This window comes from Papio anubis, chromosome 3 (genome assembly GCF_008728515.1).
Source record: "Papio anubis isolate 15944 chromosome 3, Panubis1.0, whole genome shotgun sequence".
Taxonomy (NCBI): Eukaryota; Metazoa; Chordata; class Mammalia; order Primates; family Cercopithecidae; genus Papio; species Papio anubis.
This window is the reverse complement of record NC_044978.1, coordinates 172,566,018-172,584,417: the sequence shown is the minus strand read 5'-3', so window position 1 is coordinate 172,584,417 and position 18,400 is coordinate 172,566,018. Positions and strand designations below refer to the sequence as shown.

Genomic DNA, 18,400 nt, shown 5'->3' with positions numbered 1-18,400 from the left:
ACAGACATCAGAGAAGTGAAGTCAGTTCTTTGAAGTTAAAAGTTAAGATTTTGCCTATGAAGGAAGAAAACAAACAAAAAAATTTAACAGGATTACAACATTTTCTATACAAGGCTGGTTTATGAGTTACAACAATTTAATTAGTTACAGTTTTTCTTTTCTGTACAACCAGTTTTCATTTCCTTTCCAATTTAAAAGAGTATGTTTAACCTTCCAGTAGACCAGAGGTCCCCAAGACCTGGGCTACAGACCAGTGATCCTGGACCACTCAGCAGAAGGTGAGAGTGGTTGGGCAAGCATTACCCCCTGAGCTCTGCCTCCTGTCAGATCAGCGGTGGCATTAGATTCTCATAGGAGTATGAGCCCTACTGTGAATTGTGCATGTGAGGGACCTATGTTGCATACTTCTTGTGGAACAGTTTCATCTCGAAAACATCCCTCCCACTCTACCCCTGCCCATGAAAAAATTATCTTTTGTGAAACTCGTCCCTAGTGTCAAAAAGGTTGGGACTGCTAGATTAGATAATTTGACAGCCGTGGTCTTCGTGTGAGAGAGGTAAGAGGGAAGTTACTGTATAACAAAAATCAACAATAAGAGGGTAGGGGGTCTTCCCTTCCTTGGTGCCCTTTAGTCATTTACATTTTACAAAACACTATAGGTGAGGGAGGAGGCTAATCCATAGTAAGAAAAACAAAGTTTACAGCTGCCTATGTTGCAGCTGCCTATCACCTGACTCAGGCCCTGTGATCTTATTCCTTTAAGGCTCAAAATAATTTAAAGTTCCAACAGCTTAGAGTTGGAATTATTTATTTTTACTCCTCCCAAGTGTGTGTTCCTTCTGTTTCTTGTGGCCTGCTAATAATCAGGTAGGTAGTGTCTCTCTACCAAGGTAGATATTACCCAATTGGACAGATTGACAGGCCACCATCCATCTCTGAGTTCAGTGGAGGGGGCAGTGGCTGAATTAGGAGGGTCTAATCACCATAAAAGTCATTGGTGAGGTTGAAGCTTATGATAGTTTTTAAGATAGGGATATAGATTTGGGGAGAGAAGTGTAAGGGGTTTGCTAAGCCTGTGACGTGACACATAGAATGAGATAGATGAAGGAGTAGCTTCAGGAATATAAATGCCAGACACATGATGTAGATTATTTTGCCTGTCTATGGGTGATCATTTCTGGAAGAGTGAGTACAATGCAGTGCCAGGTGCCACGGCAATTCAAAAAAACTAACTAAGCTCACCATTTTATAGTCAGTGTAGTGGAATCATATACACGATCTGATGTGGACGTTGCAATCACCCTTTGATGTTTTAGTTATTATTATTATTATTCCTCCTCTATAGGCCAGGAAAGTGCAAATCTCAGAGTAGAGAATTTGTAAAAGGTCTTGTTCCAAGGTCAACTAGCGGAGAGACAATAGACAAAAATCTAAGGCTATAGACCTAAAATCTCTTTAACTTGTTTACCATGCTACATCTGGGTCTTAACCTTTGCTCTCATCTTGGGCAGAGGCCTGAACGTAGGCCTCTCACAAATGTAGATACTAATAACCACTCTACCTACTCCATGCCATTGTTTGTGAAATCCAGATTGATGATGTACATGGAAGGGCTCTGTAGAATCCAATGTAGTATTATAGACCTGGAGAGTATTGCTATCAATGAGTTTCCATTTCTGCTGCCTTTCTGCTCCATGACTTTCAGCTTTATTTCACGGAGGGAGGTACCATTTTCTTTGCTGGCAATACAAGGCTGGTCAAATCAATGAGCCGAGCCTTCCTCAGCCATCAGGACAATGTGTGTTCCATTCCTGCACAGGAAGCTCTGGGCTGTTTGCAGTGCTGCCCTCGTATCACAGATGTCAGAATGTCAGTATGAGATGCCAGATCTCACAGGGTAAGCTCCTCTTTCTGCAAAGGAGTGGACACAGGACTGCAGTGGTGAAGTACAACATGCCCAAGGTCACACAGATGGTTAATGGAAAAGCCATTTCTAATAAACCATCTGTGATTTTCTTTTTGAGACCTTTAGCCTCTCTTTAGGCCCTTTCTATCCACATCACTGTATTCAAACAAAGAAAATAAAAGGCCTCCTCAGTCCCCGTGTTCTACTTTCTGCCTTGTGGTCTAGTTCCAGGAAGTGGGTGGTGGGGAGGGAACACAAATTCATCCTACTACTTTTTGGGAGAGTGAGCTGGCTAAGAGGTGATTTTGTTTTGTTGGTATCAGCACTTTAGCAAATGTAATAGGCTTCTGATTGTTTCTGTGAAAGAAGAAGACTAATTGGAGGAAAAAGAAAAGAGGTGAGCAACAAGGTGCTGATGCTTTAAAGGAATAGGTGAAAGTGACAACAGCAATAATAACAATGGTAACTAACATTTGTTGAGCACTCAGTGTGTGCCTAGATGTGTGCTTACAACATTTTAATTAATCTTTGTGAAAACACTATGAGGCAGTTATTATTGTTATATTTACAAAAAAAAAAAAAGGCTAAGTCTACGTGAGGTGCAGTGACTTTGGATAGCATGACAAAATAGTAAAAGGATAGGTGGAACGTGAACTCTGACCATCCAGTGGCAGAGGTTTTATGCCAGGGCATTATGCCACCTTGAGGGTAAGACAGTGAGAAGCATTCCTGTTGGGGTGCCAGGATTTTCAGATGACCAAGATATCCATGCTGTCTGGGTAGTCTACTCCTAACAGGTAGTACATTCCCCCAGGGTACTACTAACAAGTACTACAGGTACTACCTGTTAGGGATAAAGGTAGCCTTATAGAGAATGATTCAGAGGCCTCAGTCATGGGCTCATTCATTCACTTTTTTTTTTTTTTTCTGTTCAACAGGTGTTATCCTATTGGATTAGAGATTTTAAGCAAGTGAAATAGTGCTCCCACCTATACTTGACATTTCTTGTTCTTTGGCCTTTGGTGTGGCAGGCAGAATTCTAAGATGACCTCATTGACTCTCACCCTTTTAAGATTCTTGATTGTGAAAAGATGGGAAGAGAAAGGGTGATCGCTGGGAGTGGGGACACCAGATACATGATATGTCTAGAGATACAGAAGAGAGAAGGAATTTCGTGAAACAAAATCCCATAAAAATAGCAGATGAGGTGGTTATCATGGGATGGGAGTAAAGAAGAGATTACCCATGAACAGAAGTCTTACTGCCTTGTCTGTATCTTTCTAATAAGTAGGAGTGAAATGAGGGAGAATCTTATCTGCCTAAAGAGAATGGGACATTGTAAGCTTTGTAATAAAATCTGAGGGTTTAATGTTGATGCACATATTCATATACCTGCCACTCATTAGCCTCTAATGTAACCTTAACTTGATGGTATGTGCCTAGTAGACATTCAAATTCCTCAAAGTATTACAGTTTCTGGGTTTTTTTTTCTAGGCATCTTGTAAAATTGTACTTCTCTCTTCCCTTGCAGTTAGGCATGGCTGCAGGAGTTGCTTTACCAACCACTTTCGGGAAAACACCTTAGAACCAGTTCCCAATCGCTATCTTGTCTTCTCTGCCACAACAATCTGCAGTTATTTTGAGTGGGCTGTTCTGCCAACCTGAGCACTGAAGAGAGAAACAGTACAGCTTCTAGTTTATCCATAATGAGTATTTCACGACAGTAAGAAACACACATTTCTTGTTTTAATGTATTGGGGTTTGGGAATTGATTGTTACTGTAGCATGATCTAGATCATCCTGACAAAAGCAACACACAAGGAAAAAACACTTGGCTCCCCATTATTGAGATATTCCCCAAATGTATGAATGACACTATGCCATGTGCCAAGGACCATTAGAGCAACAACCAAAAATGGCAACACAGCAACAACAGCAGCAGCAAACACAATTGTGTCTCCATGCGTAGCCCTCTGGGCTTCCATGACAATTATAGTCACTGGGAGGATTGCACTGACTTTTCTAAGAATTCACTGCTCTCTCGAAGCAGGGACTCTATATCCACATTTCCCATATCATTTCTCCACAGCTTGTCCTTAGGGTGAAAGAACAAGGGCTTTTATAACACATTCCATTGGCTGGGTTTATGATGTTCTTCCTCACTCCCTCTGCCCCGAAGTAAAGCTGAATTATAAAATAGGGCCAGTCTTATCTTGGGCAGCCATGCAACAATGGTTTCTGGAGGTGAGTGTTGAAATATGTCTTGGGGCTTTGGGAAATGTTTTCAATTCAACATTCTGTGATCCTTGTCCGAAGATCCTTGATAGCATCCTTTAGGCGTCACTGAATACAATCAGCACACACACACACAAAAACAAAACAAAATTTTTGCATTCAGATGCCTTAAACTAACAAGTAAAGAAGCAAATATCTAGAAAATATTTTGTAGACTAAGTAAAAATATGACTATAATTACATGTATATATATAAATAATAATAATGTAGTCATGTACATTCATAGATAGTCATATATATTAGGGTTCAGAGTCTTTGAGAAGAATATTGCCCAGGTGTCAGAAGATTTGGGTTTTAGTCCAAGCTTATCATTAAACAAGAAACCTAAAACAAATGGCTTTCCTTACATTTCCTATTTATACAATAAAAACATTGAATATATAAACTAATTGTTCTCTGAAGGCTCTTAAAACTCTGATATTCTAGGATTTTATTTATTATTATGCCACAACCTCATCTAATCATAGTAACAATAGCTAACATTTCAGTTCCAACAACTATGGAGGATTGTTGGCAAAGATAGTGACAATTATTCCCTTCCCTTTGTCGTATGAACTTATAGTTCTATCAAGTGGTAGAGTCTAGGCTGGCCTTGTGGTTTTCTTTGACCAATAAAACAAGGCAGAAGTGGTGTTGTGCCAGTTAGAAGCCTAGGTGTCAAGAGTCTTGCATGCTTCCTCTTTTTCTTTTGGAATACTGCTGCTACCTTATGGACAAGTTCAAGGTAGGCTACTGAAAGATCTGAGACATGTGGCCCATGCAAATTCTATCACCCCAACCAACAGTTACCCAACTGCCAGAAAATGTAAATGAGACCACCTAGAGAAACCAACCCCCAGCCAATCCACCAGCTGACCTCAGACTCCTGAGCCAGTCCTGCTGAGATCTACCAATACTAGTTCAGATCAGCAGAGCCATCCAGATTACCTGTAGACTCATAAGCAAAAAGACATTGTTGTTTTAAGCCACTAAGTTTGAGGGTTGTTTGTTACATAGATGTAGTAATAGATAATTTATGCAACATGTCAAAAATTAACTCATTTGATCCTTACAACAAACCAATAAAGAGGTATTATTATTATTATTATTATTATTATTATTCTACTCATTCTACAGAGGAAGAAACAGAGACAATTTACTTGCCCTACTAGTGAGCAGATGAGCTGGAATTTTAACTCAGGTTGTCCTGCTCTAGAACCTCCATTTTTCCTATGACAAACACAAACTAGTAAATAATTTCTGCTAATTGTAAGAAATATCTGCCACCCATATATGTCTGTCTGCCAACCCACACTTCCATGTTAAAGTGAAATAAAACACATATAAAAATTTCACAGTTATAAATTCCCCATGTAACTCTCCCTCACCCTCCCATGATAGGCCCGTGTGGGATGTTCCCCTTCCTAGTCCAGGTGGATCTCATTTGTTCAGTTCCCACCTATGAGTGAGAACATGCGTTTGGTTTTCTGTTCTTGTGATAGTTTGCTAAGAATGATGGTTTCCAGCTGCATCCATGTCCCTACAGAGGACACAAACTCATCCTTTTTTATGGCTGCATAGTATTCCATGGTGTATATGTGCCACATTTTCTTCATCCAGTCTGTCACTGATGGACATTTGGGTTGATTCCAAGTCTTTGCTATTGTGAATAGTGCCGCAATAAACATACGTAATGACGAGTTGATGGGTGCTGACGAGTTGATGGGTGCAGCACAGCAACATGGCACAAGTATACATATGTAACAAACCTGCACGTTATGCACATGTACCCTAGAACTTAAAGTATAATAATAATAAAAAATAAATTTGAAAAAAAATTTCACAGTTTACATTCACATTACACATCTTCATCCACTTTGTCTTTGAGTTATGGATGCCAATAATAATTTCACTTATTATCTCCAAAGACAGTCTTTACAAATCTCCCTTACTTTCATTTATTTCAAAAAAATTATTGAGAAAGAGCAGCAGAAATAAACTCCTTCCCACCCAGAGAAGTTTTTTTTTCTACAGATCTGGAATCTGAGGAGTCACGCTTTCAATGGAACACCCCTTCACTTACTCTCACCTAATTAAATGTTGCTCTTCTTAAGGATGTTTCATAGACATTTCCACCAACTGCTGCTAATGGCAGAGACAAGGGAGAGACTATTTTAGTGGGTGTTTCTGACCACAGCCCAAAGTGATCCCTTGGGTATGTTGCATTGCATAACAGATTACCACAATAACAAACCTATATTATCTCATCATTTCCATGGGGCTGAAATCCAGGTACACCTTATCTGGGGTCACTGGATCTCTTACAATCAAAGGGTCAGACAGGGTTGCAATCATTTCAAGACTCAAATACGGAAGAATATGCTTGCAAGTTCATGCATCTAGTCATTGGCAGGGTTCAGTCCTTGTGGGTGGTCTGACTGAGGGCTTTAGTTCTTTGCTGGCTGTTTCTGACCAGGTGGTCATCTCAGTAGGACAGCTGACAACATGAAAACTGGCTTCATCAGTGGGATTAAATGAGAGGAAAGAGAGAGAGAGTGAGAGTTTCTAGTTTTTTTCTAACCCAAACTTGTAAATTTATTTCTATTAATTTTGCTGTATTCTATTATATTCCCTTTTAAAAAAAATATATACATTCATGGGGTGTAAGTGCAATTTGGTACATTGATATATTTCGTTGTGGTGAAGTCAAGGCTTGCACTGGAGCAATGCACATTGAACTCACCAAGTGACCTCCCATCATGACCCCCCTCCCACCCCAGCACCCCTCTAGGTTTTTATTGTCCATCATTTTACTCTTTGTTTCCATGTTTACACATTCTTTAGCTCCCACTTACAAGCAAGAATGTTTGGTATTTTTCTTTCTGTGTCAGAGTTGTTTCACTTAAGATAATGGCTTTCAGTTCCATGCATGTCGCTGTAAAAGACATTCTTTTTTATGAATGAATAGTATTTCACTGGGTATATATACCTCATTTAATCTAATTTTCCATTGTTATATACTTAGGTTGATTCTGTATCTTTGTTATTGTGAATTGTGCTAAGAAAAATATACCAATGCAGGTATCTTTTTATGATTTTTTCCTGCCTTTGGATGGATATTCAGTAGTAGAATTGCTAGATTCTATGATAGTTCTATTTTTAGTTGTTTAAGAACTAGCCATGCTACTTTCCATAGAGATTGTACTAATTTACATTCCCACCAACAGTGTATAAGAGCTCCTTTTTTCTCCAAAATTTTGACAAATCTGTTATTTTTTGTCTTTTTAGTAATAGCCATTCTGATTTGTGTAAAATGGTATCTCATGTGATTTTAATTTGCATTTCTCAGATAATTAGTGATGTTGAACATCTTTTCGTATGCTCGTTGGCCATTTGTATTCTTTTAAAAAGTGTCTATTAATGTCTTTAGCCCACTTTTAATGAGATTACTTGGGGTTTTTTGTTGAGTTGTTTGAGTTTTTTGTAAATTCTGGATATAAGACCTATATTAGTCCATTCTCACATTTCTATAAAGAAATACCTGAGACTGGGTAATTTATAAAGCAAAGAGGTTTAATGAGCTCACAGTTTGGCGGCTGTAAAGGAAGCACTATACTGGCATCTGCTTGGCTTCTGGGGTGACCTCAAGAAACTTTCAAACATGGCTGGATCAGAAGGAAGAGACAGAGGGGGGTGTTACACACTTTAAAAACGACAAGATCTCATGATAACTCACTCACTATCATGAGGACAGTACAAAGGGGATGGTATTAAACCATTCATGAGAAACCATCTCCATGAACAAATCACCTTCCATCAGGTCCCACCTCCAACTTTGGGGATTACACTGTGACATGAGATTTGGGTGAGACACAGGTCCAAACCATATCAAGACCCTTGTTGTATGTATAGATTGCAAATATTTTCTCCCATCCTGCAGGTTGTCTGTTCACTCTACTAATTATTACTTTTTCTGTGACTAGGGTTAGCATATACTCAAGGGACAGGAAATGCAAAAGGATGTATATGCCAGGAGGTGTAAATCATTGAGGGCCATCTTAGAAGTCTGCCTATTATACCTTGCAAGCTAGATACGTCTTTGAAGCTTTGTGTTTCATCTTTAAAATGTATGAATATTTCCATTATATGCAAAAGTCATTATGTCTACATTTATTTCAACAGAAGGATAGTATCTGAATTATTTATTATCAGGAGATGACACCTATTTTCTATTCTGTGACTTTCAGTATGACAGTTTGCAGGCATAAGCTCTGTTTGGAGAAGCATTGCCTGGGTCATTTTCTTATCTTTTCAATTCAAATCAATCTTGTCATTTGTATAAAGGAGAAAAATAATACCCAAATGGGACAGTGAAGGTCACCACTCTCCAAGGCAATGACAAAGTTGAAACTATATCCTGGGACTCTGGGGTTGGGGCCAGAATAGTTCTTTCAAGACCTTGCTTTAGTTGTGTCTCAAGCACACCTACTAGCATTTAGCACATACTTAATTTGACTTTTCCTAACAGTGCATGGCACGTGTGCCTTGTTCTCCCTGTGATGCTGTAAGGTGTTAAACTCAAGAACCAAGTCACATTTGTTCCTGGCACATTGATAGTCACATAAGACATGTTCAGAGTCCATTCCATTTATTCTTTTTTTCTTAATGTGGGAAGTCTTGATAATCAGGATTCTGTTATCTGTCAGAAAACTTTTTTTTTAATTAAAATATCTTAGGGTAATCGCTCACTCTCCCCTCACGGCTTTTCTCAGGCCCTCATTTTGCTCTCCTGATTCATGATGACAAACTGCAAACAAGTCCTCTGACACCAAGTTCTTCTTTATTTCTATATATTCTCCTCCCTTTAGCTTCTATAGGGTTTTGAAAGCAGATCTCTTTTTCCTGCTAAAAACCCACCAGTCCTCACATTTTCTTCAAATATATATCCAATTCCTTAGGTAGACCAAGTAGGGTCTTCATGTCAGGACCCTGGCTTAGCCTACAATTTCATCTCATCCCTCTCTTTGTCATCGGTCCTACTCTTCATCCAAACCATACTCCTTAGATATTCCCTAAAAGGCAGAGTTGTTTGTGCCTCCATGCCAATATCCACGTTGTGTCCTCAGCTTTGAATCACCTTTCCTCAAGCCTCTTCTCTCTCTTACTCATTCTTCAAGATTTATTTTAAGCATCTCCAGCATTGGAAGCTTTTTATGTGTCCTCCTCTCCCAGTCTGTACTTCTTACGAAAGCTCTAAGACATTCACTTCAGCTATTATCATTCCTCCTCTTTACATCTTCAATATCACACCCAGGCACCAATAACTACAAGATTCACAACAAAAACCACACAGCAATGAGCTATTTTCACATCATTTACTAAGCTCTTCTGACACATCAAACGCTGTACTATGTATAGTGTATGTTATCTTCTTTCTCTTATAGTAACTTTAAGAGATCAGTGTGTATGAGCTTTATGAGTAAAGTTATCTCAGAGAAGTTAAGATACACATGGTCAAAAATAGATCTCGGATGCCAATCTAGGTCTGTCTTGTGTTCTGTTACTATACTTCTCAGATTTATATTATTGAGGCGAATTATCAGGTAAAACTGAATCAGCATGACCTTTAGGGCATTGTCTCCGCAATACTCTTGTGAATACCCTTGTGATTGATCAAATTTGTGCAACATTTGCTAAAAATCAGCAACCTTTGCTTTTCCTAATTGAATTTGAGAATTAACTTGAAATGGGTCCAGGGGTGTGGCTACTGGCAGCATGGTATTGGTATCACACAGAACTGTTCTCCTGCTTGACTCCGTAAAGTGCTTTTCATTGCTTTTGAAGCCCTCAATGATCTAGTCCCTGCATCTGGATTTTGGGTATCAGATGTTCACAGCAGTGGTTTTTAACCATTAGCATGAACTTGTAGTGCTTGATAAAATACAGATTACTGAACCCCACCCCCAGGGCTTCTAATTCAGCGTTCCGAGGTGGCCCTGAGAATTTGCATGTCTAACATGTTCCCAGGTGACATGGGTGCTGCTGGTTTAGGGACCATGGATCATCTATTGAAAATGATGAGTTTACAAAAATTGTCTGGGAATGCTAGGGGAAGGGAGGCTATGGTCACACTCCACAGAATGCTTAGGCTGGTTACTGTTCCACCCACTTAGAGAAGGTAGCAACCACTCTGCATTCCCTCATGACAGCCGGCCTGCTTTCCTAGCAACTGAGAGTGAGTTTTTATGGTCATTTTCAGATAATTCGATTCACTGTTTCACATTATTATTAAACAAATCTGGATACATTTCTTCTTAAATGAGATAATAATATCTTTATTGTTTAATCTTTATTGTTTACTTAGGACATCTATTATTTGCGGTCTAATGCATCCCAAGTGACATGGCCCTTTTATATGAGCTTCTAAAAAGCACCATCTCACGCTCCAAGCCCCACTCCCTGGAGGTGTGATTATATCTTTCTTTTTTCCTTCTTTTTTTTTTTTTTATGAGACAGAGTCTCGGTCTGTCGCCCAGGCTGGAGTGCCGTGGCGCGATCTCGCTCACTGCAACCTCCGCCTCCCGGGTTCACGCCATTCTCCTGCCTCAGCCTCCGAGTAGCTGGGACTACAGGCACCTGCCATCATGCCCGGCTAATTTTTTGTATTTTTAGTAGAGACGGGGTTTCACCGTGTTAGCCAGGATGGTCTCGATCTCCTGACCTCGTGATCCACCTGCCTTGGTCTCCCAAAGTGCTGGGATTACAGGCGTGAGCCACCGTGCCTGGTCAAGGTCTCCTTCTACCTAAGAGTTTTGGTTCAATTTCTTCCAGTCTTGAGGTCCTTATTTCATCATTGAATCATTTTAACACGTGTTCCATCAGCTTCCCCCTCTTTATCTTGCCCTCTTTGGCATATAAACATGCTCAAGTTTTCTACTCTTAATGTAAAATGCTGAGGATGCTATTCTTTACCAATTCAACTTTAAGACTAAAGACACATTTTGGCAAAGAGATTCTTTACAGCCCAGGTATTGTTGACATTTCTGAAAAGAGGTGTAGTTATTGTGAAGAGCCCTAGTGAAGCTCTGCAATGAGATTTCAGACACAGCAATATTGACCTGTGTCTCCTGGAAAGAAACAGAAGAAGTGTCAGAGTCGCTAATGTTGGGGAAAGAGAAAGAAACATGCTACTGTTTACATGAGCTGTAGTTTGTAGCTGTACACAGACCACACTTAAAGATATTGCCAGGGACTTCAAGAAGAGGAAAAGAGAGGTCTATGCATGTTCCCTCCCCCCTGTAGAATTTATTCAAGAAAGTCTCACTTGTTTAAATCAGAAAGGTTTTTTTGCTTTAAAAACAAATAAATGAACAAGTAAACACATTTCTTTAGAGTTTGATTGAAGCCAGGCATTGCTTTTACATTTTACAAGTATGGAATGATAAGGTACTTCTTGAAGGAAATGTGATGGAATGTGAATTAAAATTCAATTGCCTTGATCCACTGAGTCATGTCAATCGTAATTCTCATCTCTCTCCCCCTTTCAGAAAGATTTGACAATGCAGTGTCTCCAGTTTTGATGTCCAATTTCAAATTTGCTGCAATACATTCTCAGTCCACAAAGGCAGCACTGACAGCCTTGGGACAATTCAGAAATTACTTCTTAACTGTCGAATTCAGTAGACTTACATCAGTTCCTCATTTCACCTAATTTATCTGCTTCATTTGACACTATTGACGTCTCCTCTAGAGAAAACGTTATTTGCCCTTTTCTGTTCCTCTTCTCCTTTGGCCTTGAAACTTGTTCTCTTTCTGTTTCCAGTCTTTTCGTGCTGTTTCTTACCGTTTCCTATTTCTTAAATGTTTGTATTTCACTTAACCTTGTCCCTGGTCTTTTATTACTCTTTCTGAACTTCCTGGGCAATCTTGCCCACTGTGTGGCTTTCACTCCACCAATTAGCTGCCTCCCATTCCTGGATACTTTCTAGGGCAATAATTCCCCCCATGGGGCATTTTGAAAATCTGGGGAGATGCTTTTTTATTATGATGATGAAGGACAGAAGGGGACTACTGGTGTTTAGAGGGCAGGGCTTCGGTAGGCTAGATGTCCTATAATACATTATATAGTCGCTCCCACAAAATAGAGAATTATCCCCTGCCCCACATGATTTTGAATGGCCAACCTGACACTCATGTAAGTAAAAGACCTGATTATAATAGCATGGGCCTAGAACATATGTCTAGTTTTTATAAAATGCCAAAGTATTTTTTTTTTGCTTATTTTTATTATATGCTTGAATTCCAGAAATGTAATGAAGGTACAAATCAGTAAGCAATTGTTGTTTAAGTTTTTCAGAACTTCACTAGAAGTAGTTGATCCATAAGGCAATATTGGATGTGGTGGTTTCCGGACACCCACCTGTGACACTGCGGTGACCGGTCTCCTGTCTGGCCTGAAGTGGATCTGGACCCCACACAGTCCCCATGTACAGCTGATACCAGGCTGAAATGGATCAGGTGGCTGAGGAACTAAGCCAGTGTCAGGTGGCACACCAGGCTGCCAAAGTAAGAGGATCTACACATACATGGCCTTTCTTCCCTTCTGATGTGCTTGGGTGAAATATGTGGATATACAACAGATATAGATCACATAGATATGATCAGTGCAGCTGACAGTTTATGAGATCTGACCACCTCAGGCAACACCAAAGGATTCATCAGCAGATGCCAAGATCTTCAGATGCATAGGCTGAGGATGAAGAGATGGATGGTCCTCCTTCTCCTCGTCTTTAGGTCAGTCTCTTCTCATTTTGGCTTTTCTACCCAGATCACATCTGTCTCTGACCAGCTTGTCTCTTTGGTAGGTGGAGGCTTGGATGAACACAGGAAGATTATGGAGCAATACTTGAAGCCCAAACGAAGCTCAGGACCCAGAGACTTCTCAAAACTTGTGTTCAATGCTCGAACTCTTCTGCAGCCACCTGTTTCTACTGGAGTTTAGCCAGGTAGGAAGGTGGGGCAGAGTAGAGATTGGGAGCTTCATTAAAAAGCTCTTTATTTCATGTCCCTCTCAAGCTTAAAACCCTTTAGCGACTTCTTTGCCTGCTACATAAAATTCAAGTTCTTTATCTTGGCCTTCCACAGTTTCCAGAGCCAGGCAGCACTCAAATCCTAAATTTACCACTTAATAACCATGTGACCTTGGGAAAGATCTTTGATCACTATGCCTTGTGTTCTCTTCCAGAAAATGAGAAAACCAATGTTGGACTGTACTGGACAGGATATATGTACTATATCAGGTCCTCCCTGGTGGTGCATAGAGTCTGTGCCATATGCATAGAGTCTGTGTCTCTTCCCACCACTTTAAAGACATGGATAAAATGCACTACCACAGGGCATGAGATCTGACATCCCAATTTGGCACCAGCAAACCTAGAAGTGTGGGAGAGTTAATACTTATGGGGTAAAATTTGACTAATGGAAAATGGGAGACAGCTAACTGCCAGGCAGATAAATTCCGCCTTCTTTCCTTCCTTCCATGAATTGCTGCAAAGTTCCATTTCTCCAAAATAGCACAGTCTATGGGGAGACTTCCCAAGTAGCAGGTGGGCACAACTGCTGTGCCTCCTCAAGGCTTGTCATGAAGCAGTGCCCAGCCTGGTAATACATCATCTTGTATTACTTCCCATTATTTCTTCTCTTACTTTGTCCCTTGCTTCTCACTCATAATGTCTTGAGTTTTTACCTCCCCAAATAAAACATCAGTATTTAGTTTTTTGGCTCTGTTTTCTAGGTGACTTTGATGGTGGAGGGAAAGGAGAACCTTAGACTAGGGCAGAAAAGAATGAATTCTACTCTAACTTCTCTTCCTGCTCTCACCTTTCTCAGCTATCTGGAGTACCAAGTACCAGATATTAAGGGAGTCTATCCTGCCCTGCTGTCTCCTGAGGTTGAGGGGATAATGACTATCCTGGCAACTCTGCCAGATAGTTTAGACATCATTTCCAGGCTGAGTAGGCTGTTTTAACCCAGAAAACTAATAGGAAGAAAGGAACTTGGCTATGCTATCAAGTGCAGGGCTGGAATCCCAATCAGGATCAGTCTGCTTCAGTGGTTGTCTCTCTCCTAAAAGATAATGTCTTCTGTAGGTGTTTCCTGAACCCACACTGGTGCCAAGCATGGCCGCATGATGGCTACAGAGAGAAATCAAATATGGTTTCTGTGCTCAAGGTACCATCGTGATCTTGGGGCAGAGAGGTCCTCCTAGGTACAGTAGCCATGGAGAAGACGAGCCCTAAAGGAAAGAGTCAGAAAGGCCTTCTGAAGGAAATGACCCTTGAGTCCAGTAAAAGAGTGTAGCATCTAGTAATCCCTCAAATGTTGAAATAAACTGAACAGGTAAATGAAGAGGAAAGAGGATTCCAGGCAGAGAGCACTAGACCTAGCAACTGTTCAGGAGAGAGTCAGCCTGCAAGTGTCCATTCATTCATTCGGCAGATGTCTTTTGAGCCCACAATACAAAGCACCAAGGCTATGTGGTCCCATGGTGAAGAGCACCAAAACAACTAAGAAATGTGTCAAGGAATAAAGGCTTCTCAATGAAGTACCTGAGTAAGACCTGAAGGACTCACAGGGGCTGGCTGCATCACCCATTTCTTGGACATACGCCCTTGGTCATGCTCTGTGCTGGACACAAGAATTCAGAGGAGCATGAAGGTACCCTTTCTGCTCCTCTATTGTGGAGCAGAAAGATCATGGACAATAATTGTAAACATATTCAGTGCTGCCAAGGAAAAGAGCCAGACCTCAGCAGGATTAAACGTATTTGGCTCTCTGGAGAAGCTCCACAGCCTTGGCCATGCCTGCTCCTGCCCTCCCACCCCTACCCTGACTTTATCTTGCTTGGCCACCTTTGTCTGTGTCACTAGTAGCCCCAGCATACTTGGGGTGGACGTCAGATGCCTTCCACCTCTCCAAGTGAGAGGAGTGGATATGATTGAAAGAACAGGGGCAGAAGGGACTAATTTGTGACCTGTTCACTAGCTCCAGGGATTGAGGTCGTGGGTGTCCAACGTCACTTTCATTTCTACCTGGGCACCAGGTCCCTTCCATGGAGCAGGCTATCTTGAGTTCCATGGGCCAGGGCTGATCTCTGTTCCCCAGCCCACCTGTCTCACACACAGCCCTGTGGGTAGGGTCAGCAGACCAGATTGCTTATTGTTGGAATGTAAGATGAGAGATCTGGTTGGTGACCTATCATTTTCACTGAGAGATGGACATGGAGAGTACCAGAGTGAGCAAGGGTGTATGATGTGCACTGTGATGGTGGGCAAAAGAGGCTCCTACCCTTGTGGAGGTCACAATCCAGTGGAGGAGGGATGTTACTAGAAATGTACAAGGTGCTGGGAGGACAAAGAGTGGAGACTTGCTGCAATGGGGCCAGGGGCTTAGGAAGGCATTTCTTGGAAATTGTGGTTTGAGGTCAGAGTTAAGGAAAAGTAAGCAGACAAAGAAGGTGAGATAGTGATTCAAGGAGAAATAAATCTGTCCTTTATCCAGAGATTACCCTGTGTGAGGCAGTGACTAAGCCTTTCCCAATATCACCCAAAGTCCTGCCTCTGCTGTTTCCTGGCTGTGCGGCTTTGGGCAATTTACTTGTCACTCTGTTGCTTCTGATAGCAAAGGGGATGGAGAGATAGACAAGTTGAAGAGAGATAAGGTTTAAAGCGTTTCCTTTGGCTGCTATCCGGAGATTGGATTAGAGCAGGGGTTTAAGAGACAGGAGGGACTTCAGTGTTTTTGGTGACAGTCAAGGTGGCTTGGGTCTGATTGTGATAGTGAAGGTAGGGAGAAGTAGAATGTGATAATTAATTAGATTTGCTTGGTGAGGGAGTGGTCAAGAATGACTCCCAGCTTTCTGGCTTGTGTTATTATAAGTAATACATAAAAAGAATGGATGAACTTCATTAATTTATTTTCTATTTATTGTGATATCTAGTATACTTGAAAAACATATTTTCTGCATATTCAATTTAAAGAATAATAATACTACTTATTTACTCCTTAGGTCACTTGAGGGAAAAAATTTGCCAATATACTTAAAGCCTTTGAGTCCCCCATTCTTCTCCCCAGGGGTAACTGCAATCCTGAATTTTTATTAATCTTGTCTTTCCTACTTATTGTTTTTATTCATATATATATATATATATTTCTAAATGATATAGTGATTGGTTTTGTATGATTTTGAATTTTACATTTACTCAATTTGGGGTTCATTGAACTTTTTCCAATCCAAAGGTTTATAGTATTAATAAAATGTGGAAAAAAGTAATAACAATGTTATGTAATTTGAGTCACCAATTTAACATAACTCCATCAGTTTGCATTCAAAGGGATTCTGCTTATTTACACCAATGTGTCGCGTTTTCTTATTTCGAAATGAAAAACAATTTTTAAAAAACCCATTAAGCTGAAAATCAAATGCTGTTAAGTTTTTTTACTCCAAACTGTTACATGCTTGCTTCTCGGCACATTGCTAGCCTTAGACAATAGGGGAGGGATGATACATAATTAAAATTAATAAATATTAGAAACCCCTAAATAGCATTCATTAATTGCCAGGCACTATTTTAAGGACCCGGCATATTATAACTCAATCCTCACACTAACCCTAAAGAGATTACTATTATGCCTGTTTACCTACAGCACAGAGGTTGAGTTATTTGCCTACAACACAGAGGTTAAGAAGTGTCCCAAGGACAAATAGCTTGTTGGTGAACCAGAGTCTACACTCTTAAATCACCATTTCACATTAACTCTCAGGAAGGCAACATCATCAGGAAAGAGCTTTGAGTGTGAGAGATTAATGAAATGTGGGAGACGATGAATATTCGCATTCCAGAAAATCCTAGAGAGACACATCACATTAAAGTATGGCCTTTAAAACCAGTTTATGCCAGTTGCAAGTGGACATGTACACTAAGAGCCAGGAAATTAGTAACTATTATGAAAAGCTTAAGTCCAAGTTGACAGAGCTTCTTGCCACACAGCCAAGAGCACAGTCTAACATGAAACGTGCCTGGTGCTGTGTTTTGCCTACTCCAGGAGTCTCTCCAGGTTCTGTTAATCTGTATATTATCCTTAAATTTTCCCATGACTTGGACTATCCTTCCTAGTTATTAAGGATTGATAACTTGGCTCCCTGTTTATCTAAAGATGGGTTCGGTTTTTCTCGTGGGTTCTACCCAATGGAAGGTCCCTATATTTAACCCACTGTAGTCCGTGGTCCTTGCCTGCCCATCCCAGACTTCCAGGACCCCAGCCAAGTTGCAGATCTTCAGATTTCCTTTTAGCTAAGATGAGACAAAGAATGCCACCAGATTTTCTTCTATATACAACAGAATACAAAGTGCTGGAGTGGGTGTCTCTAAAGATTCTTTCTTGCTCTAATGATGAACACTTTGTTTTTTCTTTTAGTGTGCAAATGGTTCCATAATTTAAGTTAACAGTGTTTATGACAATATGTAATAAATACCATAAAAAGTATAAGTCATTCTGGGTGTGTTAGCTCATTAAAACAAATGCTTGGTAGATTCCATAGTAAGCTTTAGAAACATGGTGCTAACTCATGTAAATTGCCATGACAAATGTGCTTTAGGACCAATAAAGTGTGTACTGACTCATTAATAGTCAAACCCAACATCTCCCTGTTGGTTCCCAAGAAAAGTCAAGTGGAGATCGGTGGAAGAGAAATTGCTGCCTGAATTCTGCCAACCTTCAGGCATTCTGATTAGCATGTGTGATTTGGCACTTGTCTCTTGTGACACTGTGCACTTGCTATATCACCCTTGTGTTTTTGATCCTGCAAGGTCTAGAAAAGCCTCATAGCTCAACACGTTCTTCCTGCCAGTGCCTGATGTGGAGTCTTTGGATTTATGTAGACTCCCCAGGCTCCTTCTGTATCAAAAAAAAAAAAAAAAAAAAAAAAGCTTTAAGGGGCTCAGAAGGGGGTTCTCAGATTAAACTCCACACAGGTGAGTGGAAATGGAACCAGTCCAAATGGTAAACAAGCATGTCTCCTGCTTCAGAAGCACCCAGGAACTACAGGCATAAATATGCAATAAAGCTGCACTGAGGGGAGGCAAGCTCATGTTTTATAATGCATTTCTATCTTACACAACATCTGAGATTCCAGGAACAGTCCAGATCATGGCTGTTTGG

General features: G+C 40.5%; 1 long non-coding RNA gene across 2 annotated transcripts in view; it reads left to right on the top strand.

The window, feature by feature from the left end:
* Positions 1–18,400, top strand: part of LOC103884229 — a 48,943-nt gene that overhangs the window by 22,601 nt on the left and 7,942 nt on the right. For both annotated transcript variants that reach the window (XR_002521944.2, XR_646751.4), the window contains one exon: positions 13,045–13,185. This is a non-coding gene — a long non-coding RNA (uncharacterized LOC103884229). The remainder of the gene's footprint in view (positions 1–13,044; positions 13,186–18,400) is intronic.